This window comes from Macaca thibetana, chromosome 10 (assembly GCF_024542745.1).
Source record: "Macaca thibetana thibetana isolate TM-01 chromosome 10, ASM2454274v1, whole genome shotgun sequence".
Lineage (NCBI taxonomy): Eukaryota > Metazoa > Chordata > Mammalia > Primates > Cercopithecidae > Macaca > Macaca thibetana.
The window spans coordinates 26,612,959-26,638,672 of record NC_065587.1 but is presented as its reverse complement, the minus strand read 5'-3'; the positions used below and the strand labels follow the sequence as shown (position 1 = coordinate 26,638,672).

At 52.5% G+C, this 25,714-nt stretch overlaps 1 pseudogene across 1 annotated transcript; it reads left to right on the top strand.

Moving 5' to 3' along the window:
* On the top strand, positions 1–25,714 carry LOC126964053 (glutathione hydrolase 1 proenzyme-like; annotated as a pseudogene). Its single transcript, XR_007729306.1, has 13 exons — positions 1–80; positions 772–939; positions 3,184–3,314; positions 3,446–3,532; positions 8,600–8,792; positions 9,185–9,342; positions 11,286–11,403; positions 11,798–12,028; positions 14,170–14,282; positions 14,762–14,881; positions 15,827–15,880; positions 17,393–17,565; positions 25,614–25,714. The product of XR_007729306.1 is annotated as a glutathione hydrolase 1 proenzyme-like (transcript).

The following is a 25,714-nucleotide window of genomic DNA, read 5'->3' as shown; positions in this document are numbered from 1 at the left end:
ATGGGCAGCAGAACCAGTCTGTACTCAGGGCCCGAGGCCATGTTCCCAGAACACACCTTTGGCATTCACAGCAGGGTGTGGTGAGGCCCCTTAGGCTGCGTTCCGGTCTGGTGCCAGGGACACCACTGCTCCACCATCTCCAGAGGCATCTCCCGGACACTGGCTGTGAGTTCAGATGTTCTGAACAGGAACAGGGAGAGGCAGAAGGGGACCCAGCCTGGGGCTCACTGGAGGGGCTCGTGGGCAGACAGTGCCATTTGGAGGAAACTGAGCCTGGGAGGTGGAAACCCCATTCCCCGGCTCACAACACCTCCCACGCGGGGCCCTCCCAGGACTGTGTGAACTTTAGTCACCTGGTGACAGGCTGAGTTAACCGTGCAGAGTCACCGTGCGCTTCCTTGCTCCTGTGATGTCAGCCTCCCCATCCTCCTGGCCAGGCTGGACCTCTGTGAGAGGCCTGCCTGTCCTGCACCCTATGTAGACACCTTCCACTGCCCCCAGGATTGCTGGGCACCCCCTGGCTGGCCTCTTGTCCCCTCTGGGACTAGGTAAGCTTATGGGTTCTCTGGCAGCTTCTGTTCCTTCCCTTCCTCTGCTCCTCCTCGGAGGTGCACATCCCCGGCGCTGGACAGCATGCACACATTCTGGGAGGCGGGAAGGAGACACTGGGCCTGTGTTTCTGAGGCCTGACTTCAGACTGTTCCCTGTTGGAGAGAGGCCAGGGAGTGTCTGAGGCTGGTCCTGACCCTGCTCCTTGCCCCGTGGATGCAGCAGAGCCATGAAGAAGTTAGTGGTGCTGGGTCTGCTGGCCGTTGTCCTGGTGCTGGTCATTGTTGGCCTCTGTGTCTGGCTGCCCTCGGCCTCCAAGGAACCTGACAACCATGTGTACACCAGGGCTGCCGTGGCTGCAGATGCCAAGCACTGTTGGGAGATTGGGAGGTGAGCAGGGCAGGGCATAGGGGCATGGGCCCTGGAAACTGGGCAATACCTTTGCCCCTCTGAGACTCAGTTTCCCCACATGTAAGCAGGTTGCCTGGGCACGGGGTGTCCCATGTGCATAGAGCTAACTGTTCTTTGCTTGGACTCTCTCAGTAGCCTCTGGGTAGGGGACGGTGACCCCGAGAGCAGGGTGTGGGTCTCCTAGAGCCCAATAGGGCCCTTTTTCCCAGTTCTAAAAGTCTCTATGTCTTTGGATAAACTCCACTGTTTTGTTATTTGGTTGTTATTTTTACGTATTTGTCTTTTTATTTTTAGTTATTTATGTATTTATTGTGAGATGGAGTCTTACTCTCCCAGGGTGGAGTGCAGTGGCGTGATCTCAGCTCACTGCAACCTCCATCTCCCGGGTTCAAGCAATTCTTATACCTCAGCCTCCCGAGTAGCTGGGATTACAGGCATAAACCACCATGCCCAGCTAATTTTTTTTTCCCAAGACAGAGTCTCACTGTGTCACCCAGGCTGGAATGCAGTGGTGCGATCTCAGATCACTGCAACCTCCACCTTCCAGGTTCAAGCCATTCTCCTGCCTGAGCCTCCTGAGTAGCTGGGACTACAGGCATGTGTCACCATACCCAGCTAATTTTTGTATTTTTAGTAGGGATGGCATTTTACTATTTTGGCCAGGCTGGTCTCGAACTCCTGACCTCATGATCCGTCCACCTCTGCCTCCCAAAGTGCTGGAATTACAGTCATGAGCCACTGCGCTCAGCCTAATTTTTGTGTTTTTAGTAGAGATGGGGTTTCACCATGTTGGCCAGGCTGATCTCAAACTCCTGACCTCAGGTGATATACCCACCTCGGCCTCCCAAAGTGTTGGGATTACAGGTGTGAGCCACCGTGCCTGGCTTATTTCTCTTTTTAAAGGTGGAGTCTTATCCTATTGCCCAGGCTGGAGTGTAGAGGAGTGATCATAGCCCACACCTGAATAATAAAAAGACTGTTTTGTAGAGATGAGGTCTCACTGTATTGCCCAGGCTGGTCTTGAACTCCTGGCCTCAAGTAATCCTCCATCTTGGCCTCCCAAAATGCTGAGATTACTGGTGCAAGCCACCATCCCCAGCCAGAAAAAAAAAAAAGAAAAAAATTATGAATAAAATATAGCAATTTCCCTTTGTGTCCCAATTAGAAATGTTACATACGTTTGTTTGCTTGATAAAGAGGGAACTGGCAGGACACAGTGGCTCACACCTGTAATCCCAGCACTTTGAGAGGCTGAGGCAGGTGGATCACCCGAGATCAGGAGTTTGAGACCAGCCTGGCCAACATGGTAAAACCCCATCTCTACTGAAAATACAAAAAATTAGCCGTGCGTGGTGGAATGCACCTGTAATCCCAGCTACTTGGGAGTTTGAGGCAGGAGAATCACTGGAACCCAGCAGGCCGAGGTTGCAGTGAGCTGAGATCACGCCACTTGCACTCCAGCCTGGGCAACTGAGTGAAACTCTGTCTAGGAAAAACAAGAAAGAAAGAAAGGGAAAAGAGAAAACTATAATCCGAGCACTTCAGGAGGTTGAGGCGGGAGTATTACTTGAGCCCATGAGTTTGAGACCAGCCTGGGCAACATAGGGAGACCCTGTCTCTACAAGAAAGACAGAAAATTGCCAGTCGTGGTGGTTCAAACCTGTAGTCCCAGCTACTCAGGAGGCTAAAGTGGGAGGATTGCTTGAGCCCAGGAGGTCAAGGCTGCATTGAGCCGTGACCGTGCCACTGTGCTTCATCCTGGGTGACAAAGTGAGACCCTGTCTCATAAAACAAAGGCCAGATGCAGTGGCTCACACCTGTAGTACCAGCACTTTGGGAGGCCAGGGTGGGCAGATCACTTGAGCCCAGGAGTTCTCAACCAGCCTGGGCAACATGGTGAAATCCCATCTCTACAAACAGCAAAACAAACAAACAAACAAACAAAAATTAGCCGGGGGTGGTGGCATGGGCCCCTAGTCCCAGCTACTTGGGAGGCTGAGGTGGGAGAGTCAGTTGAGCCCAGGAGGTTGAGCCTGCAGTGATCTGAGATCACACCACTGCACTCCCGCCTGGGTGACAGAGTGAGACTCTGTCTCAGAAAAAAAGAAAAAGAGAAAAACAAAAACTCCAAAACTCGAATGGACTTCTCTTCCATCCTCCTTTGAGCAGGTGGGCCAGGATGGAAGCCTGTGGGTTCTCACCCTTTTATGTGCCACATGGCAGGGACGCACTGCGGGATGGTGGCTCTGCGGTGGATGCAGCCATTGCAGCCCTGTTGTATGTGGGGCTCATGAACACCCACAGCATGGGCATCGGGGGTGGCCCGTTCCTCACCATCTACAACAGCACCACATGTGAGTGCCTCAGGAGAGGCGAGGGAGAGGGGCAGGGGGTGTGGGTTGGGCCGAGGCACAGTTGAGTGGCCCCTGGGCTCACAGGGCATGAAGGGTTTGGGTGGGTCAGTCTGCCTACTTGCTTCTCCTAGGAAAAGCTGAGGTCATCAACGCCTGTGAGGTGGCCCCCAGGCTGGCCTTTGCCGGCATGTTCAACAGCTCGGGGCAGTCCCAGAAGGGTAAGCCATCCTGCAGGCTTGGGGCATGGGTGCAGAGTCAGCTGAGCCACCGGGAAGGGTCTTGCCCATAGGAGCCTGGCCCCATCAGGGTCCAGGGGCAGTTCTAGCACCCCCATCCCTTCCTGGCCCCATAGCATCTTCCCACAGTGAGTGGTCAGGACCATCATCACCAGGGTAAAGGGCCGGGAGCTTCTGTTATTTCTGCTGAGGCCTCCGGGGCCACCCTGTGCAGCACACGGAGAGAATAATTATTATGCTAGCAGCCCTCACGGACCAGGGCTCACTGGGGCCCAGGCTCTGCTCTGTGCTTTTCACCCACGAGCCCCTCACACCCCTCCCTGCTCCTTTGCGATAGGGGATGCTGTGTGGATTCCCATTTTACAGGGTGGGGATGCTGAGGCTCAGAGAGGTCATGCAAATCAGCTGAGGTCACACAGCTGGGGGGTTGGTAAAGCTAAAATTGAACCCAGGCTATCTGTTTCCTGCCTTTTCAACAGGCATCCCATTCACTCATTTGTTCATTTGTGGGGATGGCGCTCTAGAGTGTGAGGTGGAGTCTCTCTTTTCCAGTCTGGTCTTCAGTGGAGAGGAGGCCCCCAAATTCCCCAGGTACCTGAGGGGAAGCCGCTGTCTATCCAGGGATACTGCTCAAAGGAGGCAGAATAGATTGTGGGGTAAAAGTTGGAGGATGAGTGGGGCTCAATAGCTCACACCTGTAATACTAGCATGTTAGGAGGCCAAGTCAGGAGGATCGCATGAGCCCAGGAATTTGAGACTAGCCTGGGCAACATAGCAAGACTCCGTCTCTACAAAAAATGAAAAAAAAAAAAATTAGCCAGGCATGGTGATGTGGCCATGATTGTACCACTGTACTCTACCTTGGACAACAAAGTGAGACCCTATCTCAACAACAACAACAACAACAAAGGTCGGGTGCAGTGGCTCACACCTGTCATCCCACCACTTTGGGAGGCTGAGGTGGGTGGATCACCTGACATCAGGAGTTCATGATCAGCCTGGCAAACATAGTGAAACCCTGTTTCTACTAAAAATACAAAAATTCGCCAGGCGTGATGGTGTGCACCTGTAATCCCAGCTATATGGGAGGCTGAGGCAGGAAAATCACTTGAACCCAGGAGGCAGAGGTTGCAGTGAGCTGAGATCGTGCCACTGCACTCCAGCCTGGGCAACAAGAGTAGAACTCCATCTCCAAAAAAAAAAAGAAAGTTGGAGGTTGGAGGGGCAGGGAACACTCACCATAGCAAGTGTTAGACCTCAGGTGGGGATCCTGGGTGGTGCCTTTTGGAGTCCTCCGCAACATACTGACTCTTTAATTTTTTTAATATTTATTGAGAAACTCAGCATCTGTAGACATGAAATTGCTCAGGGTGGCCGGGCGCGGTGGCTCAAGCCTGTAATCCCAGCACTTTGGGAGGCTGAGACGGGCGGATCACGAGGTCAGGAGATCGAGACCATCCTGGCTAACACAGTGAAACCCTGTCTCTACTAAAAAAATACAAAAAAACTAGCTGGGTGAGGTGGCGGGTGCCTGTAGTCCCAGCTACTCGGGAGGCTGAGACAGGAGAATGGTGTAAACCCGGGAGGCGGAGCTTGTAGTGAGCCGAGATCCGGCCACTGCACTCCAGCCTGGGCGACAGAGCGAGACTCCGTCTCCAAAAAAAAAAAAAAGAAATTGCTCAGGGTAAGAGAATGCGGGAATCATAGACTTGGTACCTTGTGGACGCTTGGAATCATTTCTTTAACTAGAATGTATTGAGCATCTCTTAAAGAATCAGGTGTTCCTGAAGCTGGGGTGAAATACAAAGATGGCAAATGAAATCTGTGACGTTCCAGGTCGGAGGAGAAACTAGGCAGGTGCAGGTGTGCTACAGGCTTTGGAAAAGCAGACCTGGAGGGCCTCAATATCTAGTACTCTATGGAGGGTGACCTAGTCAGGGAAGGGGATATCTGAGCAAAGACTCAGAGGCAGGGGTGGGGTCAGGGGAGCTTTGTGGTGTCTGGGGGAAGACCAAGTGATCCAGGTGTGATGGGCAGGGACAGAGCCCTGTGGGGAGCTGGGGAGGCTGCAGCAAGTGACCCGAGGTTGTGTGGGATCTCTTAGGTCATGGTGAAGCCTCTGCCTCTTGTCTCAAGGAAGTGGGGGCCTGTGGAGTGTGTGAGTGGAGGGGGATGCATCTGACCTGTGGACCCCTTGGGTTGCTGTGTAAGGGACAGGGAGCCTGTGGGGACCTGTCCGGAGGTCACTGCAATAATTCATGGAGAGGGTGGTGGGAAGTGGCTGACGCTGGACAGATACACTTCGAAGTGGAGCCTGCGGATTTGAGGATGGGTTGGGTGTGATGCTGGTATAGGGAGTCCCCGAGGACCCCAGATCCTTTGTCTGTACGTGGAAGGATGGGGTGACCCTAACGGAGACAGGCAGGGCTCTCAGGAAGCAGGTCTGAGTGGACACTCAGGAGCTCGGTTTTGGGCACGTTTAAGTTTGAGATGCTTTCTTCGAGCAGGCAGGTAGATACTCAGGTCTGGCGATTTGAGGAGCAGTCCAGGCCAGCAGGTCAATTTGGGAGTTGTCAGTGCTTAAATGGAGGCTGAAGCTCAGATGTCAGGCAGACCACCAGGAGAGAGAGCAAAGACAGAGGGCAGAGCAGGAGCTAGGATGGCAGGCGGGGGACACTCGGGTGGAGCCAGGTGCTAGGATGCAGGGGTGGCTCTTGAGGAAAGTGATGAGCCCAGTAAAGCTGAGAGAGGGCACTAGGTCTGGCAGTGTGGGGGTTGCCGGAGAGCTTGGCAAGTGTGGTGGCATGAGAGCCTGATTGGCCTGAGGTGAGTTTTTTTTCTGATATTGATACATGATATTTTCTATATTTATGGGTACATGTGAGTGCTTGTTACATGCATAGAGTGTATAATGATGAAGGCAGGGTATTTGGGGTCTCCATAACCTTGAGTATTTATTTCTGGGTGTTAGCATCACAGTCCTCTCTTCCAGTTACTTTGAAATATACAACATACCATTGCTAAGCTATCGAAGATTAGAACTTCTTCTGTCTAACTGTAAGGTAGAAGGAGTTGTGTGCTGGGTGTCAGACCTTCTGGGATGTATGTGCAGCCTCTAGGAATTGAAACCACTGGCTCTTGAAAACTTGTGCCAGCCGGGCACGGTGGCTCAAGCCTGTAATCCCAGCACTTTGGGAGGCCGAGACGGGCGGATCGCAAGGTCAGGAGATCGAGACCATCCTGGCTAACATGGTGAAACCCCGTCTCTACTAAAAAATACAAAAAAAAATAGCCGGGCGAGGTGGCGGGCACCTGTAGTCCCAGCTACTCGGGAGGCTGAGGCAGGAGAATGGTGTAAACCCGGGAGGCGGAGCTTGCAGTGAGCTGAGATCCCGCCACTGCACTCCAGCCTGGGCGACAGAGCGAGACTCCGTCTCAAAAAAAAAAAAAAAAAAAAAGAAAACTTGTGCCAGGCTTCAGGGTGGGAGAGGCAGTTCTAGAGCTGCAGTCACCAAGCCTGGGAGTGGCCAAATGGCCCCTGTCATCTCTGGCGAGAGCAGGAGAATACTTGGAGGCAGAGGCCATAGTTGTATCTTTCTGGGCAAAGGGTCAGTGTCTAGTGTACATATGGACAGTGGGGCTCAGAGGGGAAGCAGGTTTCCCTGCTGTCTTTAGGGGAAACAGGGTCTGTTTCCAATGACCTCCTTGAAAGTCAGAACTGGAAGGCAAAAGCCCTTATAGGCTGGGTGCACCTGTAGTCCTAGCACTTTGGGAGACTGAGGTAGGAGGATTGCTTGAGGCCAGGAGTTTGAGAGCAGCCCTAGCAATATAGTGAAATCTCTGTCCCTACAAAAAAATTAAAAATCTAGGCTGGGCACAGTGGCTCACGCCCGTAATCCCAGCACTTTGGGAGGTGGAGGCAAGGCAGATCACGAGGTCAGGAGTTTGAGACCAGCCTTTCCAACATGGTGAAACCCTGTTTCTCCTAAAAATACAAAAATTAGCGGGGCATGGTGGTGCGTGCCTGTAATCCCAGCTACTTGGGAGACTGTGGCAGGAGAATCGCTTGAACCTGGGAGGTGGAGGTTGGTGTGAGCCGAGATCGCACCACTGCACTCCAGCCTGGGCAACAGGAGTGAAACTCCATCTCAAAAGAAAAATAAATTAGCTGCGTGTGGTGGGGTATGTCTGTAGTCTCAGGTACTTCTGAGGCTGAGGTGGGAGGATCACTTGAGCCTGGAAAGCCAAGGCTGCAGTGAGCCGTGATTGCACCACTCCACTCCAGCTGGGGCAACAGAGTGAGACCTTGTCTCAAAAGAAAACACTGTTACAGTTGGACAGAGAAACTGAGGTTAGGAGAGGGAATAGGACGGAGGTTAAGGCTCAGGTCTTGCCTCTGGGGCAGTTGAAAAGAGGAAGAGAGCCCTTTCTTAGGGCTGACTGGGTCTTGAGGGTGGTCTGTGCTTGACCTGGGTCAGGGAAGGACCTGCTCTTGCTTTGGCACATTCTGGTGGAGCCCACGAGTGTTACAGGATAAGGCCTTGTGGTCAGCGAGATGGGAGGGGTCTGGCCTGGCACAGGATTTTAGACACGCAGGCACCTGCACAGACAGAAACCTCATCCTGGGACAGCGAAACCCAGTTGCATGCTACTGCTTCCCCTCCTGTGCCCTCCTCAGACATCCCTGGTCCATGTACACTCCTGCCTGCCGAGCCCAGATATGACCTTAAAAGTCCCCTCCTAAAAAAACAATTAAAATTTAAAAAAATAAATAAAAATAAAAATCCCATTCTGCCGGGTGTGGTGGTTCATGCCTATAATCTCAGCTCCTCCAGAGGCTGAGGTGGGAGGATTACTTGAGTCCAGGAGTTCAAGATCAGGCTGGGCAAGATGGCAAGACCCCATCTCAAAACAGAAAAAAAACAAAACTTTCCTTCTAAGCCTCTGCCCCATCTGTAAAACGAGTCAGGGAATGTGCCTGGGATGCTGCCTGTGACAGATTCCCGTGTCCCCCACTCAGGGCCACTAACTGTAGCTCTCTCTCCCCAGGGGGGCTGTCAGTGGCAGTGCCCGGGGAGATCTGAGGCTATGAACTGGTTCACCAGCGGCATGGACGGCTGCCCTGGGCTCGCCTCTTCCAGCCCAGCATCCAGCTGGCCCGCCAGGGCTTCCCCGTGGGCAAGGGCTTGGCAGCAGCCCTGGAAAACAAGCGGACCGTCATCGAGCAGCAGCCTGTCTTGTGGTATGTCTGTGGGTGCGGCCCCCTGACACAGGCAGTGCAGACACAGCTCAAGGACCCTGCAGTCCCCTAGCAGCAGTGGAGCGGCCCTCTGCCTTCAGGACCCCGCACTGATAATGGGCTGAGGAGATGCAGACCCTTCCCACCACGTGTGGGGACACATTCTGAGGTGGGGTCCCAGTGGCCACTGTGGCTGGCCGTGTGTCCTGAGTGGCAAGGGACACTAGGAGGCTCCCGAAAGGGACAATGGGAGGACGAGCGCTGAGTGACGGGGCCACCCACCTGTGACAGGTGCTGCCCCTGCTTTGCTCCGTTCTCCTGTGTGGGCAGGTGTGGGGGGTGGTCTAGCTGAGTCCATCCCACCTGCTTCCTCACGTGAGCCCCCTCTGCCCCAGTGAGGTGTTCTGCCGGGATGGAAAGGTGCTTCGGGAGGGGGAGAGACTGACCCTGCCGCGGCTGGCTGACACCTACGAGACGCTGGCCATCGAGGGTGCCCAGGCCTTCTACAATGGCAGCCTCACGGCCCAGATTGTGAAGGACATCCAGGCAACTGGTGAGTGGATAACCTCAGGGGTGAGGAACCCTGCAGTAGAAACCCTGAGCTGTGGCCCAGAGCCCTGGGGTCTTCCTGTCCTGCCTGAGCCTGCAGGAAGTTCCTCGTGGAGGAGTGTCAGTGGCCGGCCATGTGGGTTCACAGCTCCTGCTTATGTCAAAACCAAAAGAGGCCTTGCAGTCCAGGAGAGCAAGTCCCTGGTAGGGTAAATGCAGGTGTAGGCAAGAGCCAGGGCTAGGGAAGCACTAGAATACAGCCTGAAGATGCAGGAGGACTTGGAGGAGGACTGGCTGGGCTGCAGATAACTTTGTTAGGCAGAGAGAGGAAGGGATTCCTAGCAGAGGAGCAGCTGGGCTAAGGCCCAGGGAGAGGGGGCTTTGATTCACCAGGAGGGTTACAAGGGATGAGGGTCACCTTGAGAGAGGCATGGGGAAGGGGCTTTGTGGGGCAGGGGCCTGGAGCTTGGCTGTGGCTTTCTTCAGGTAATTTTTGTCACTGTTTCATGGAGGAGGGTGATTAGCATGTCGACCTTTACCACTGAGGCTGGAAATTAGCCAATACCCTGTCTGTCTGGAGCTGACTCCTGGAGAATTAAGAACCTCCCCCCCTCCCTCTATCCATTCATCGTGAGGAGAAGAGGCCAAACGGCTGGGACACCGGCAGGAATTCTCCACTTAGAAAAGGCCTTCTGATTACTTTGGGAGGCCGAGGTGGGCAGATCACGAGGTCAGAAGTTTAAGACCAGCCTGACCAACATGGTGAAACCATGCCTCTACTAAAAATACAAAAAAAAATTTAGCCAGGTGTGGTGGCACGTGCCCGTAATCCCAGCTACTCAGGAGGCTGAGGCAGGATAATCGCTTGAACCCGAGAGGCGGAGGTTATAGTGAGTCAAAATCACGCCATTGCACTCCAGCCTGGGCGAGAGAGTGAGACTCTGACTCAGAAAAGAAAAAGAAAGAAAAGAAAAGAAAATGCCCTCTGAGCTGAGCACCATGACTCACATCTGTTGTAATTCCAGCCCTTTGGGAGGCCAAGACGGGTGGATCACCTGAGGTCAGGAGTTCAAGACTGGCATGGGCAACATGGTGAAACCCCATCTCTACTAAAAACATAAAATTAGCTGAGCATGGTGGCTTGTGCCTGTAATCCCAGCTACTCAGGAGGCTGAGGCAGAAGAATCACTTGAACCCAGGAGGCTTGAGTGAGCTGAGATCGTACCACTGACTACACTCCAGACTGGGCGACAGAGGAAGAGTCCATCTCAAAAAAAAAAAAAAAAAAAGGAAAAGAATAAGCCCTCTGAGGCCAAGCTTGGTGTCTTACGCCTTTAATCCCAGCACTTTGGGAGGCTGAGGTAGAAGTTGAGGCCAGGAGTCCAAGATAAGCCTGGGCAACATAGTGAGACTACAAAAAACATATTGAGACTCTACATAAATATAGTGGGGGTGGGGCTGGGGAACCAGAAAACATAAAAAATTCAAAGTATACTGAAAAGAAATATAGCAAGACCCTACAAAAAAATTAAAATTTGCTGGGCGTGGTGGTGCCACCTTTAGCCTCAGTTACTGGGGAGGATCTGCTGGAGGATCACTTGAGCCCAGGAGTTCAAGGCTGTGATTAAGCCACTGCACTCCAGCCTGGGTGACAGAGCAAGATCCTATCTCTAAAACAGAAAAAGGAGAGCACTCTCTGGCCACAGAGGAGAGAAGGAAGCCAGGAAGCTGTGGGGTGGTGGGCAGTGTCAGGGAGACAGGAGCTCAGGAGGGAGTGAGGTTGCCTGTGGCCTCCTCCCAGGGCACAGTCCCACCCTCCAGTAGTGTACTCTGTCCTCCCCGGTAGGTACAGGCTTTTCCCCACCACCGTGGTACAGCCATGCCTGCCCCCAACACCACTGGTGCAGCCCCATCCCAGCGCCCATTCGAGCTGCTGTCCCGTTGCAGGGGGCATTGTGACAGCCGAGGACGTGAACAACTACTGGCTGAGCTGATTGAGCACCCCCTGAACATCAGCCTGGGAGACGTGGTGCTGTACATGCCCAGTGCACTGCTCAGTGGGCCCGTGCTGTGACGTGAAGTGAGCTGTGGAGGAGCCCCGGCTGCACGACCAGCTCTACCCAACATCACGACAGTGGAGAGAAACATTGACCGGGTGGGCCGGGGGCTCGGGAAACTGAGTCACTGTGTGGAGCCCCAGGTCTTCCTGGGCTGGAGGCCTGGGTCGCCACAGGGTGTACAATGGTTGGTGTCCTCTCTCTGCTGTCTGGGCCATTTGGAGCCCCTGTGCCGTGAGGGCCAAGCCACCTGCTCCAATGAGACCCAGCAGGCCCCAACCTGCTCTTCCTGATGACCTGGCCTGAAATGGCATCACCTGGACTGAGGCCTGTAACCACACAGGCATGGTTCAGGTGGCATCTGGAGCCCTGCTCAGGCTTCCTGTCTCCTCCCACCCCCAGGCAGTGACTGCAGCCCTGGAGACCCGGCACCATCACACCCAGGTCATGTCCACCTTCATCGCTGTGGTGCAAGCCGTCGCACGGCTGGTGGCTGGGCAGCTGCCTCGGACTCCAGGAAAGGCGGGGAGCCTGCTGGCTACTGAGTGCTCAGGGCAGAGAAGGCTGGCCAGCAATCCAGGCACAAGATACTCACCAGGACCGGGAAGGGGACTTTGGGGTCGTGCTTCCCCTGTGAGTGGCAGAGCAGCATGATAAATGAGGCTGCTGTGCCAGGCTCAAGGTGGCCTCCCTGGCCTGGCTCCCTACTCTCTGGGCCTCAGTGTATTGTGTGTGAAATGGAGCCATCTGGCTGTGGAGGAATGGAGAAGTGGGATTCGGAGATCTTGACACTGTGGTCGCTGGAACTGGCCTCAGTATCTTCAGCATGGGCAGAGCCAGGCCCGTGGCTGGGGGCCAAGGGCAGGTCCACCCCAAGCCCTGCCCCTCCCAGCCCTGAACCCATCCTGGGACTTGGGGCCAGGCCCTCCCTTAATGGGGCTGGGCGGTGACAATACCTAGGACCAGCCACCAGGGGATGCAGTGACCCTGGCCCTTTCTTAGGCAGAGAGTGGCCAGCTGATGCCAGGAACCAGGCGCCTTCTCAGACGGGCCAGTGTCCGGCTCACCCTGCCAAAGACACAGGAGTTCGTGAAGCTGAGGTCTGAGGAGTGGGGATTGAGCAAGAGGCTGGAGCAAAACATCTTGGTCAGAGCCAAGCTCCTGGGGGTTTCCAAGAGCAAGCCCAGAGTGAAACCCAAGCTTGTGATCCTCTCCAGAGGGAGGTCTGGTTCTCAGGGAACAGCAAATTGGAGGAGGTCTTCATATCCCAGGGATCAGGGCTTGGACCAGCCAGGGACGCAGCCCAGAGGGAGTGGGTCTGGAAGGGAACAGCTAGACACAGCAGCCTTCACCATCGGCAGCCCCTCCCGGCCTCCCTCGGGGTCTGCTCCCTCCTCCGGGCACAGTTCCAACACCTGGGGCAGGGTTCTGGGAAAGGCTGGTGGAGGTGGGCTGGTGGGAGGCTGTGATCACAGCCCAGCACCTGGGTATCACCAGGGGCACTGGGGCCAGGAGCCAGGTGAAGCCAGGTCGGGGCTCTCCTTTAGAAGCCCCGAAAACCTGGTAATACCAAAGGGCCCACAGACATACTGGGTTTTGTGCCTGCGGAGTTGAGTACCACCGGGTCTAAGCCCTGGAGGGCTGTGTCCCTGGGGCTCCCCAGGGGTGAGATGGAGGTGGGCTCAACTGGTGTACACATCACTCCTCAATCCTTATTTTATTTATTTTTAAATTTTACTTAAACAAATAGAGATGGGGTCTCACTACGTTGACCAGGCTGGACTTAAACTCCAGACTTCAAGCAGTCCTCCCAGCTCGGCCTCCAAAGTGCTAGGATTACAGGGATGAGCCACTGCACCCGGCCTCCATCCTTATTTTGGCCTGAAAGGAAAGGCCGTGGCCCCGTTTGCAGGGGAGAAGACTGAGGCTGGAGGGGCAGGCCTTGCTCTGGGTTGCACAGCAGCAAGAGAAGTGGGAGCTGGCCACAAGGCTTCCTGGACCTGACACGCTGGTGGGGTACACCCTGGTTCTACAAGTCCCGTGGGGCTCAGCCCAGGACTACCTTGGGGGGTGGGGGACTTAAATCCTCTCCATTCTCTTCGCCCCTTCCCCCATCATTTCCTGAGGAAGGACATTCAGGGACCTCCCTGGCTGTGCCCTGGGCGAGGACCGGAATGACACCCATTCTTTTCCCTGGGCCTTTGCTCAGGCGGTCCCTGCACCCTGGCTTCTGCCTGACCAGGGTGGTGGGCAGAGGAGGGGGGACGTCCCCTCCGCTGCTGTCTCCACTGTTCCTGCTGCCCTGGCCTCTGGGCTTCCAGGACTGCAGCGGATGAGTGAGTGGGCTGGCCTGAACCCAGGAATGCATTTCAGTTCCTGGTTGAGCAAAGTCACTGAGGCTTGGGAGTCGGGTAGGGGCGGGAAGAGGTGTCCACAGGCCCCCACCGCGAGAGGCAGCCGTGGGAACAGCTTGCCTGTAAACAAGCACTCAGGCCCAGGCTGACTAGAGGCTCTGGCTGGGACATTGGGACCTGGCAGGCTGTGTGGCCTGTAAGGACACAGTCTGTCTCTGTGCCTCAGTTTCTCTGCTGCCCAGTTGGGCGTCCCAGACTCCAGGTGTAGACATCTGGAGCAGGCAGTGCTCAGCTGGGAAGGAAGTGTGGAGGACTGGAGGAGCCATGTGGGAAGGATTCCAACCCACATCACCTGCACCCCTGCTGAGCCTGGTCAACAGAGCCCCTCAGTGGGTCCTCACTCCCCTTGCTGCCTCCCAGTTAGACACCCTGAGGCCTGGGGAGAACAGGGCCAGGCCAGTGTCCCCAGAGAGGCTGCGCTGCCAGCACAGTAATAGCAGATTTGGATTCAGGGAAGCAGACCCGCAGCCAGGGTGGGGAAGAGCTGCAGGCTGGGCGTGGCACCTAGGCGGCACAGCCTCCCTCCCTGGAGGCCCACACTGCATTTCCAGGACAGCAAGTCCCAGGGATGGATGGTCCCAGGTGCCAAGGGCTAGAGGCATGGTCTGTCTGCATTCCCCACATGGACGTCTTGTAATCACCAGCGTTTGATGCTGTCAAGTCCCGCTGTCCTCTGTGCAGACTGGGAAGCCCTTGGTCACCCTGGGGGGTTATGGGACCCAGGCCAGGCTGCAGAAGTGTAGGGACTTGAATCCAAGTCCTAAGTGACACCACCTTGGGTCCCCCTCCCTCTGTCTCTGTTTAGCGCCACCTCGATGCTGCCTGTGCTGGGCCATGCAAAGAGGGTTAGGGGATAGAGATGGGAGCTGGGGAGTGCGGCTCCACTCTGGGAGGTGGCAGCCTTGCTGGATCCAGGGGAGATAGTTGAGCAGCCCCAGCTCTGCTTTCCCAGAGCTGCCGAGATCCCGGGGAATGGTGTGGAGATTCCTGGGAGCCCTGCCCCCACCTGCAACCGCAGTGCAGCAGGCGCCAAGTTCTCCTGCACATTGGGACAGTGTGACCCTGGCCTCTGGTGAGTGGCAGGTGGGGCCTTGGTACCTGCCAGCAGTGAGGGAGTTAACACAGCAGCTGGCTCCTCTAGGGAAGGAAAACTCCCCTCAGACGCTTTGCTGCCTGGCCTCCTGCCAGGAACAAGCAGGAGCTGAAAACTAGAAGTTGAGGCGTGAGTTTGGCCGCTCCATAGTGTGCACTTAGGGAGGACAGCAGCACGTCACAGCTGCCAGCCGTCTGTCCATTCACCCATCTGTCCATCTGGCAGCCCACTGTTCAGAACTGTCTGTCTGTGCCCTCATTTTTTTTTTTTTTTTTTTTTTTTTTTTTTGAGACGGAGTCTTGCTGTGTCACCCAGGCTGGAGTGCAGTGGCCGGATCTCAGCTCACTGCAAGCTCCGCCTCCCGGGTTCACGCCATTCTCCTGCCTCAGCCTCCCGAGTAGCTGGGACTACAGGCGCCCGCCACCTCGCCCGGCTATTTTTTTTTTGTATTTTTTAGTAGAGACGGGGTTTCACCGTGTTAGCCGGGATCGTCTCTCGATCTCCTGACCTCGTGATCCGCCCGTCTCGGCCTCCCAAAGTGCTGGGATTACAGGCTTGAGCCACCGCGCCCGGCCTGTGCCCTCATTTTTAAGGCCATCTCTGTCCCATTGTCTGTCCGACCATCCTTCTCTTACTGTTCTCTTTATCTAGCTATTTGGCCTGTCTGTTGATCCATCTTCGTGTCTGTCTTCGGTCCCCACCTGTTTGTCCATCTGTCCAATTACCTGTGAGTCTATCTGTGTGTCTTCTTGTCCATTCATCTGCCCACCCATCTGTCCCTCTGTCTGCCCACCAGCCTCCCCTCTCCTCTTGGGCCACAGAGCCATGTCCTGGGACTGCAGGGCCTTGATCAGCCTGGTCCTCCTGGGGCTGGGGCTGGCACTGGCTGTCATTGTGCTGGCTGTGGTCCTCTCTCGACACTAGGCCTGCTGTGGCCCCCAGGCCTTTGCGCACGCTGCTGTTGCTGCCGACTCGAAGGTCTGCTTGGATATTGGATGGTGAGTGAGAGGTGGGAGGGAGCTGGGTGACCTTTGGCAGCCAGCCTCTCCTGGAGAAGGAGAGTGTGTGTGTGTGTGAGTGTGTGTGTGTGTGCACGCACGTGCGCTGGCCCAGGGAGCAGGAACTGTGTGTGTGGGCTTCAGTGCCTGCAGGGCTTGGGCTCAAGGAGGCAGCCTCAGGGCCTTTGCACAGAACAGGTGGCAGGGTGTGCCCGTGGGGCAGATGGGGACTTGGGGACAGTGGTGGTGTGTGAGTCCACACCTGGCTCCAGGATTCAGGAGGTTCATTTGCATATCCCGGGTGGGAACCGGCTTGGCCCCGCCTGACCTTGCTGGCCGATGCAGGCCCCTTCAGTAAGGCCAATTCTCCAAGGCTGGGGTCTTCTCCCAGGGTCATAAGGGGTATCCAGTATCCCTGTGTGGGTACTGGCCTGCTGGGGTACACACAATGCTGCCACAGCCAGTCTGCCCCAATTCCCAGCCCATGACCACATCTTGGGTCTCTCTGTCCTGGGGAGCCTGGTGCCCCACCCCTCACATCCTCTCTCCCTGAGTCAGGGCCTGGGTCTGGTGAGCTGAGCGACTGATACTTGGTGTCCGGGATGAGGGTGTGGTGGAGAGGGGCCACGGCAGGTGTTTCCTGACCCTCTTCCAGGAAACCCAGCCCAAGGGAGGCCTCCGCTGCTGCCACTGCAGAGAGGACACATACAGGACGCCCCTTCCTGCCCCCTGCCTGCCATTGGGCCCACAAAAGCTGGGGCAAGCCTCCCCTCCCTGCCAGCCACCTGGTCTGCTTCCCAGAAGCTCTGTCTTGCAGGCTGTTGGGAGGATCCCAGTGCTTTGTAAACTAAAGCAAGGGAGGCGTGGCCGTTCTCTCTCTTTGTTCATTCATTCACCTTTCATTCATTCCTTCCTCCCTCCATTCCCCCATCTGTCCATCCTTCCCTGCCCCGATTGCTCATGCCACCCCCCAGCCCCTCCTGACCTGATCCTTTGGTTTCTCTTCAGGGCTTTTTGTCTCCTCCCACAGGGCTGAGAATGGCAGCTCAGGGACAAGTGGGAGCTGGGGACTCTTGGTCTCCCGGGTGGCTCCCAGGGGATTCAAGGGATTGATGCCAGCTGCCACCCCAGGCTCTGCTCAAGAGGACATACAGAGATGTGGCACCCACTTAAACTCAAAGTTGCACAGATGCAAATGAGACTGGGGTCTCAGGCACCAGAGACCACCCGTGGGCACGTGGCCTTTGGGAGTGGGGACCTGCTGCGACAGATCTCTGAATGGAGTCTGGACCTACTGGATCTCCCCAAGTGACTGTGGGGGTCTCCATAGCATAGCATGTCCTGCTGTGTGCGTGAGGGTCAGTGGTTGGCTAGGGGGTCTCTGCTCTAATGCTCCCTCCACCGGCACTCCCTCAAACTCCCTTGGTGAAGAGAGAGGATGTGGTTTGCCGCAGTGTTTTATCAAACAATTCTCTCCACTTCCTGTTTTCAGAAGCCGGGAGTGGAAGAGAGCCTGGGGCTGGCCCCAGCTGCTGCTGCGGAACAGGGATCACTGGACGCTGGGACCCTGGCCGGGCTGGCTGGGGGCCTCAGGAAGAGGCCTGCTGCAGCGTCATCCTGGCCGAGATCCCTCCCTGCAGGGGCCCCTGGCCATGCTGCCGCAGGGTCTGCTGGGGCCACCAGAAGCCCACGCTCCTGCCTCCATCTCTCCTGTGTGTCAGCAGGCCCTCCCAGAGTCCAGTCTCCTTTTGAGACGGTGTCTTGCTCTGTCACCAGGCTGGAGTGCAGTGGTGTGATCTTGGCTCACTGCAACCTCCGCCTCCTGGGTTCAAATAATTCTCCTGCCTCAGCCTCCTGAGTAGCTGGGACTACAGGTGCCAGCCACCACGCCCAGCTAATTTTTGTATTTTTTAGCAGAGATGGGGTTTCACCATGTTGGCCAGGATGGTCTCGAACTCTTGACCTCGTGATTCGCCCACCTCAGCCTCCCAAAGTGCTGGGATTACAGGAGTGAGCCACAGCACCCGGCCCCGTCTCCTACTCTTTGATTCAGCACCAGGTTTTATTCTTGGGATTCTGCTACAGCCAGAGACTCTGGGGTTGAGTTCCTAAGGCTTATGTGAGTGTGGACCCAGCATCGTGCTTAGTAGACATACAAAAGGAGCATGGTGACAGTGAGGCCTGTCATCTCCAGCATAATGACTCTCGATCCTTGTAAAAAAGGTGATTTTTGGTTGGGCGTGGTGGCTCATACCTGTAATCCCAGCACTTTGCAAGACTGAAGCAGGCAGATCACTTGAGGTCAGGAGATCCAGACCAGCCTGGGCAATACGGTGAAACCCCGTCTCTACTAAAAATACAAAAATGAGCTGGGCATGGTAACAGGTGCCTGTAATCCCAGCTACTCAGGAGGCTGAGGCAGGAGAATTGCTTGAACCCAGAAGGCAAAGGTTGCAGTGAGTCAAGATTATGCCACCAGCCTGGGTGACAGAGCAAGACTTGGTCTCAAAAAAAAAAAAAGTTTATATTTCTGTTCTAATGGTCATCTTAGTATCTTCATTCTATAATTCTTCTATAATTATAATAGCTACATAGGATATACTACAGCTAGTACTTTGGTTTTTGGATATTCTATTCGCTCCTGATGGTTAATGTATTTGTCAACTTGGCTAAGCTATGATGCCCCATTGTTTGGTCAAATACTTGTCAGTATCTTGCTGGGAGGTTATTTCATAGATGTGATTAACATTGACAGGCAGTTGACTTTAGGTAAAACAGAATACTCACCATAATATGGGTGGGCCACCTCCAATCAGTTGAAGGCCTTAAGAACAAAAACTGAGGTTTCCCAGAAAAGCAGGAATTCTGCTTCAAGACTATAACACGTAAATCCTGCCTGAGTTTCTGGCCTGCTGACTGCTCTACAGGTTTTAGGTTCCAGACTTTGAGATCAACAATTTGTTTTTTTTTTGTTTTTTTTTTTTGTTTTTTGAGACGGAGTCTTGCTCTGTCGCCCGGGCTGGAGTGCAGTGGCCGGATCTCAGCTCACTGCAAGCTCTGCCTCCTGGGTTTATGCCATTCTCTTGCCTCAGCCTCCCGCACAGCTGGGACTACAGGCGCCCGCCACCTCGCCCGGCTAGTTTTTTTTTGTGTGTGTGTTTTTTAGTAGAGACGGGGTTTCACGTGTTAGCCAGGATGGTCTCGATCTCCTGACCTTGTGATCCGCCCGTCTCGGCCTCCCAAAGTGCTGGGATTATAGGCTTGAGCCACCGCGCCCGGCCTCGAGATCAACTCTTACCTTAATTTATAGCCTGTGGGCATAACCTACAGATTTTAAACTTGCTAGTCCCCACAGTCATGTGAGCCAATTCCTAAATAAATCTCTATGTATGACCTATTGGTTTAGTTTCTCTGAAATACTTTTTTTTGGCGGGGGGGGGACACAGGTGGAGATGGAGTTTTGCTGTGTCACCCAGGCTAGAGTGCAGTGGCACGATCTTGGCTCACTGCAAGCTCTGCCTCCTGGGTTCATGCCATTCTCCTGCCTCAGCTTCCCAAGTAGCTGGAACTACAGGCACCCGCCATCACGCCTGGCTAATTTTTTATATTTTTAATAGAGACAGGGTTTCACTGTGTTAGCCAGGATGGTCTCAATCTCCTGACCTCGTTATCCACCCGCCTCAGCCTCCCAAAGTGCTGGAATTACAGGTGTGAGCCACCACGCCTGGCCTTCTCTAAAAAACTTTTACATCGAGTTTTCTGGATGTTAAGTAATACTGAAACTGGCTAGTAACTTCTTTTTTCTTTCTTTCTTCTTTTTTTTTTTTTTTTTTTTGACAGGGAGTTTTGCTCTTGTTACCCAGGCTGGAGTGCGATGGCACAATCTCGGCTCACTGCAACCTCCACCTCCTGGGTTCAAGTGATTCTCCTCCCTCAGCCTCCCAAGTAGTTGGGATTACAGGCATGCACCACCACGCCTGACTAATTTTGTATTTTTAGTAGAGACGGGGCTTCTCTATGTTGGTCAGGCTGGTCTCGAACTCCCGACCTCAGATGATCTGCCCGCTTTGGCCTCCCAAAGTGCCGGAATTATAGGCATGAGCTACCGCGCCAGCTCCTAGTAACTTTATTTTCTGTAATGTGTCTCTTATCTCTAATAATACTTTTCTTCTTCAAGTCTACTTCATTAAAAATAGTTATGCTGAGCATGGTGGCTCACGCCTGTAATTTTAGCACTTTGGGAGGATGAGGTGGGTGGATCGCTGAAGCCCAGGATTCAAGGTCAGCCTGGGCAACATGGTGAGACCCTACCTCTACAAAAAATACAAAAACTAGTCGGCTGTGGCTAATATAATTTGACATTGACACACTTGTAGTCCCAGCTACTTGGGAGGCTGAGGTGGGAGAATCGCTTGAGCCTAGAAGGGAGAGATTGCTGTGAGCCAAGATCACGTCACTGTACTCCAGCCTGGGAGACAGGGTGAGGCTCTATCTCAAAGAAAAAAAGTTATACGGCTTTCTTGGTTAGTGCATGCATGGTATATTTTTCATTATTTTCCACCTTTCTGTATCCTTATATAAAAGGCATTAGTTGGGTTTAACTTTATTTCCAAGTACTTTAATTTTTGTTGATTGTCCTTTTAAATGTAACTAATGATTTATTTGAGTTGAAAGCCACCACCGATTTGTTTTCCCTGCCTATTCTGTTTCTTCTTATCTCGTCTCACATCTTGTTTTGCATTTATTATTTTTATTATTCAATTTCCTCCTTCTCTATTAGTTTCCTAACTGTGTAGTCTTGTAGTTATTTTAAAAGATGACAGCAGATTATTTTAGAGCTTACAACATGTATCCCTCACTTACCAAAGTCTTAACATGAGTTAGTACTACTTTTTTTTTTCTTTTCTTTTCTTTTCTTCCTTGAGACGTTGGGGAGTCTTGCTCTGCTGCCCAGGCTGGAACAGTGGAGCAATCTCGGCTCACTGCAACATTTGTCTCTTGGGTTCAAGCAATTCTCCTGCCTCAGTCTCCTGAGTAGCTGGGACCACAGGTGTGCAACACCATGCTTGGCTAATTTTTGTTCTTTTCTAGTAGAGACAGTGTTTCACCATGGTAGCCAGGCTGGTCTTGAACTCCTGACCTTAAGAGATCCGCCAGCCTCAGCATCCTAAAGTGTTGGGATTACAGACGTGAGCCACTGAGCCCAGCCTATGAGTTAGTACTTCTATCCTCCTCCTAGTCAGTACAAGAACCTTGGAACAGGAACTAAATTTACCCCCAATGACTTACATGCTAATATTTTTGTGTATTTTAAATATGTGCGTGTGTGCGCGCACACACGTGCATAGATGTATCTGTGTGTGTTTTGTGTTTTTATTCTTATTTATGTTGAGAGTGTAGAGGTTTGTAAAGGTAAAGACAATTGTATAATGAAGCCCCATGTATCCATTCAATTTCAACAACAATCTTATGGCCAAGCTAATTTCATGTATACTCTTTCCTGCTTCCCTTTACCCTATATTATTTCAGTGCAATCCCAGATACGTAACTTTACCCATACATATTTCAGTATGTTTTATTTATTTTAAGCCCCACAAGATATCATTTTCTATATTACTATAATTTTATACCAATAACATTCATTTAGATTTACCCACACGTTTATCTCTTCTGTTACCTTTTATTTTTATTTATAAAAACATCTTTGGGAAAAAAATATCTTTAAGCACATGGCCAAGGATCTTCTGAGGGCTATGTCATGGGCAAAATATACATATATATTCTATATATATATGTATATACACATATATTCTATATATATATGTATATACACATATATTCTCTCTATATATGTATATATACACACCCATATATATGTATATTTCACTTTCACTTTTTTTTTTGAGACCGAGTCTCGCTCTGTTGCCCAGGCTGGAGTGCAGTGGCACGATCTCAGCTCACCGCAACCTCTGCCTCCCAGGTGCAAATGATTCTTTGTCTCAGCCTCCCGAGTAACTGGGATTACAGGCATGAGCCACCATGCCTGGCTAATTTTTGTAATTTTTTTTTTTTGAGACAGAATCTCACTCTGTCACCCAGTTTTGAGTATAGTGGTGCGATCTCAGCTCACTGAAACCTTCGCCTCCTTGGTTCGAGCGATTCTTCTGCCTCAGCCTCCCAAGTAGCTGGAATTGGGATTACAGGTGTCCACTACCACACCCAGCTAATTTTTTTATTTTTAGTAGAGATGGATTTTTGCCGTATTGGCCAGGCTGGTCTTGAACTCCGTATTTTAGGTGATCCACCCGCCTCAGCCTACCAAATGCTGCGATTACAGGCGTGACCCACCCCCCCCCTACCCCGGCCTGAAGGCAGTATCTTTTTTTCCTCCTGGTTACCTTTAAAAGTTTTGTCTTTGCTTTGAGCAGTTTTACACTGATGCATTTAGGTGGCTTTTCATTCCATGAATAGATTCTTTTTTGTCCATTTTAGAATATTCTCAGCTTTATCACTTCAAGTATTACGTCTTCCCCATCCTCTCTCTTCTCTCCTTATGAGACTCCAATTTCACATGACTTATGCCTTGTTAAAGTATCCCCCATGTCTCTTAATTCATCTCCTGTATGTTCTGCTTTTCTCTCTGTACTTCAATTTGTATATTTTGCATCAAACTATCTCCCAATTAGCCGGGCGTGGTGGTGTGCACCTGTAATCCCAGCTACTTGAGAGACTGAGGCGGGAGAATTGCTTGAACCCGGGAAGCAGAGGTTGCAGTTTAAGCAGAGATCATGCCTTTGCACTCCAGCCTGGGTGACAGAGTGACACTCTGTCTCAAAAAACAAAAACAAAAAAACCTATCTCCTAGTTCATTATTTTTTTTGTTTGTTTGTTTGCGTCTAGTCTACTGTTTAAATTGAGTTCCTAATTCCATTTGTGTTTTTTGTTTGTTTGTTTGTTTGTTTGTTTGCTTGTTTTTGAGACTGAGTATCTGCTGCCCAGGCTGGAGTGCAGTGGTGTGATCTCAGCTCACTATAGCCTCTGCCTCCCAGGTTCAAGCAATTCTCGTGCCTCAGCCCCCTGAGTAACTGGGATTACCACCATGCCTAGCTCATTTTCGTATTGTTAGTAGAGATGGTGTTTCGCCATGTTGGCCAGGCTGGTCTTGAACTACTGGCCTCATGTGATTCTCCCCTCCTCTGCCTCCCAAAGTGCTGGGATTCTCCCGCCTCTGCCTCCCAAAGTGCTGGGATTCTCCCGCCTCCGCCTCCCAAAGTGGGTGGCCTGAACCACCACTCCCAGCCTCCATTTTTTTATACTTGCCAGTTTTCTGATGAAATTTTTGTTTCTTTATATCCTTGAATATAGATATAAAGTACGTATTTTAAAGTACATGGTCTGATAGTTTCATAATCTGGAGATCCTATGGGCCTTTTTAAAAGTTGGCTGTGCTTTCTCTTGAGCTTCGTTCCTGCTGTCTTTATTTTCTTGTTTGCTTGATTGTTTTTAATTTAGCCCTGGCAAGTGTATAAAAATTGTTAGAGGCTGGGTGCAGTGACTCACGCTTGTAATCCCAGCACTTTGGGAGGCTGAGGCGGGCAGATCACGAAGTCAGGAGGTCGAGACCAGCCTGGCCAACACAGTGAAACCCCCATTCTCTACTAAAACTACAGAAATTAGCTGGGCATGGTGGCGGGCGCTTGTACTTCTAGCTACTCGGGAGACTGAGACAGGAGAATTGCTTAAACTCAGGAGGTGGAGGTTGCAGTGAGCCGAGATTGTGGCTCTGCACTGCAGCCTGGGCAACAGAGCTAGACTCTGTCTCAAAAAAAAAAAAAAAAATTATTAGAAATAGTTGAAAAAAATAATTTGGAGGCCAAGCACATGCCTGTGATCCTATCAATTTGGGAGGCTGAGTTAGGCAGATTGCTTGAGCTTAGGAGTTTAAGATCAGCGTGGGCAACACAGTGAAATCCCCAAAAAATTAAAAATTAGCTGGGTGTGGTGATGTGTGCCTGTAGTCCCAGCTGTTTGGGACGCTGAGATGGGAGGATCACTTGAGCTCAGGAGATGGAGGCTGCAGTGAGCCTTGATCGTGCCACTGCACTCCAGCCTGGACAACAGAGTGAAATGCTGTCTCAAATAAATAAATAAAAATAAAATAATTTGAGACGTAGGAGTCTGAAATTCTGGGATGTCCTTTATGCAGTTTGAGTGGCTGAGATGATCTGAAGCTGGATCCAGTGCTCCTGAGGGCTGCTCTATTTCTGGTTGACTGTCACTCCTAGAGTAAGAAACCTGCACCCCACGTGTGGTGCATTATGGCATCCCCTCCCTTAGCCACGTGAATAGGTCAACAGCACTGCTCTAGACCAGGTGTGGTGGCTCACGCCTACAGTCCCAGCTACTCGGGAGACTGAGGCAGGAGGATTGCTTCAGGCCAGGAATTTGAGACCAGCCTGAGCAATATATTAGATTGGTACAAAAGTAATTGTGGTTTTTGCCATTAAAAGTAATGGCAACACTGTCTCAGAAAAATTAAAAAAAAAAAAAAAAAAAAAAAAACAAGGAAAGAAAGAAAGAAAAAAAAAAGAGAGGAAAGGAAAGGAAAGAAAAGAATCACTGCTCTCTCAGCCTCCTCTTCAGGATTGGCTGTCGCCTTAAGGAGAATCCTGGCCTTGCCTCCAGCCCTGTATTTCTCTGCCTCCTTTGCCTTTAAGCGCATGTTTTCTATTTGCTGGGCTTTTCTAGTTCTCTGTGGCAAGGTGTGATCTGAATTAAAGTCTCCCATTACCAGGAAGTCTGATTTACATTTAACAGATGTTTGTTTTTTTTTAATGTAAGGGAGCAAGGCTGACGCTGGGGCCTGGGTAGGAGGCCATTGCAGTAACCCAGGTGAGGGAGGTTGGTGGCTTGGACCAATGTGGTGGAGATGGAGGTAGAACCTCCAACCTGAGTTGCTGGTGGGTTGGATGTGGGGAAGGAAGAAAGTGACCAATCCAGGATGGCTCCAGGGTGTAGGCGCTGAGCAAAAGGGGGAGTGGTTGTGTCTATTTCTAAGACAACGAGGACTAGGAGATGAGCCATTTTACGGGGAGTGTTGGGAGGAAAATCAAAAGTACAGTTTAGGTCATGATATGTTTGAAATGTTTCTTAGACACCCGGCGCAGGTATCTTGTGCATAGCTGGGTATAAGTGTCTGGAGTGTAGGGAGAGGACTGGCTGGAGATAAAGTTGGGGAGTTACCAGCACACAGGTTGCATCTCATGCCATGAGCCTAGATGGACTCACCCAGGGAGAAGAGATAGATGCACAAGGACCACGGACCAAGCCTGGGGCCCCCAACATCAGGAGTCGAGGGAGGTGGGAGGAAAACCAAAGCCTGGCAGCGTAGGGGACGTGGGTGCAGGGTCCTGGGCCGTTCCCTCTTGGGGCTTTGGTTTCCCCATCTGTAACCATTTTCCCCATTTTGCCCCGGAAGCCAAAACAGTTGACAAGGCTGGAAGCAGACAGGTTGGGGAAGCAAGGGACTCTGTTAGCCCAGAGTCCATCTCATAATGCAGAGATGGAAACAAGCCTGGAGCAGGCCAGGGGCTGTCTGAAGGGTCCATGACCGCTCACCTGCCCTGCCCTACTCAATGCCCGGGAGACAGTGCCAGCCCACCAAGCCCTGAGCCTTCTGGACCGGTGTGCACAGGCTCTCCCACTGGGCACAGGTGAGGCCCCACGGGGGTCCCCCACTCCCCCACCCCCCAGGTCCACTAGGACTGACCAGAACACCCCTGCAAAGGATCAGTGCCTCACGGACAGGCTGTGA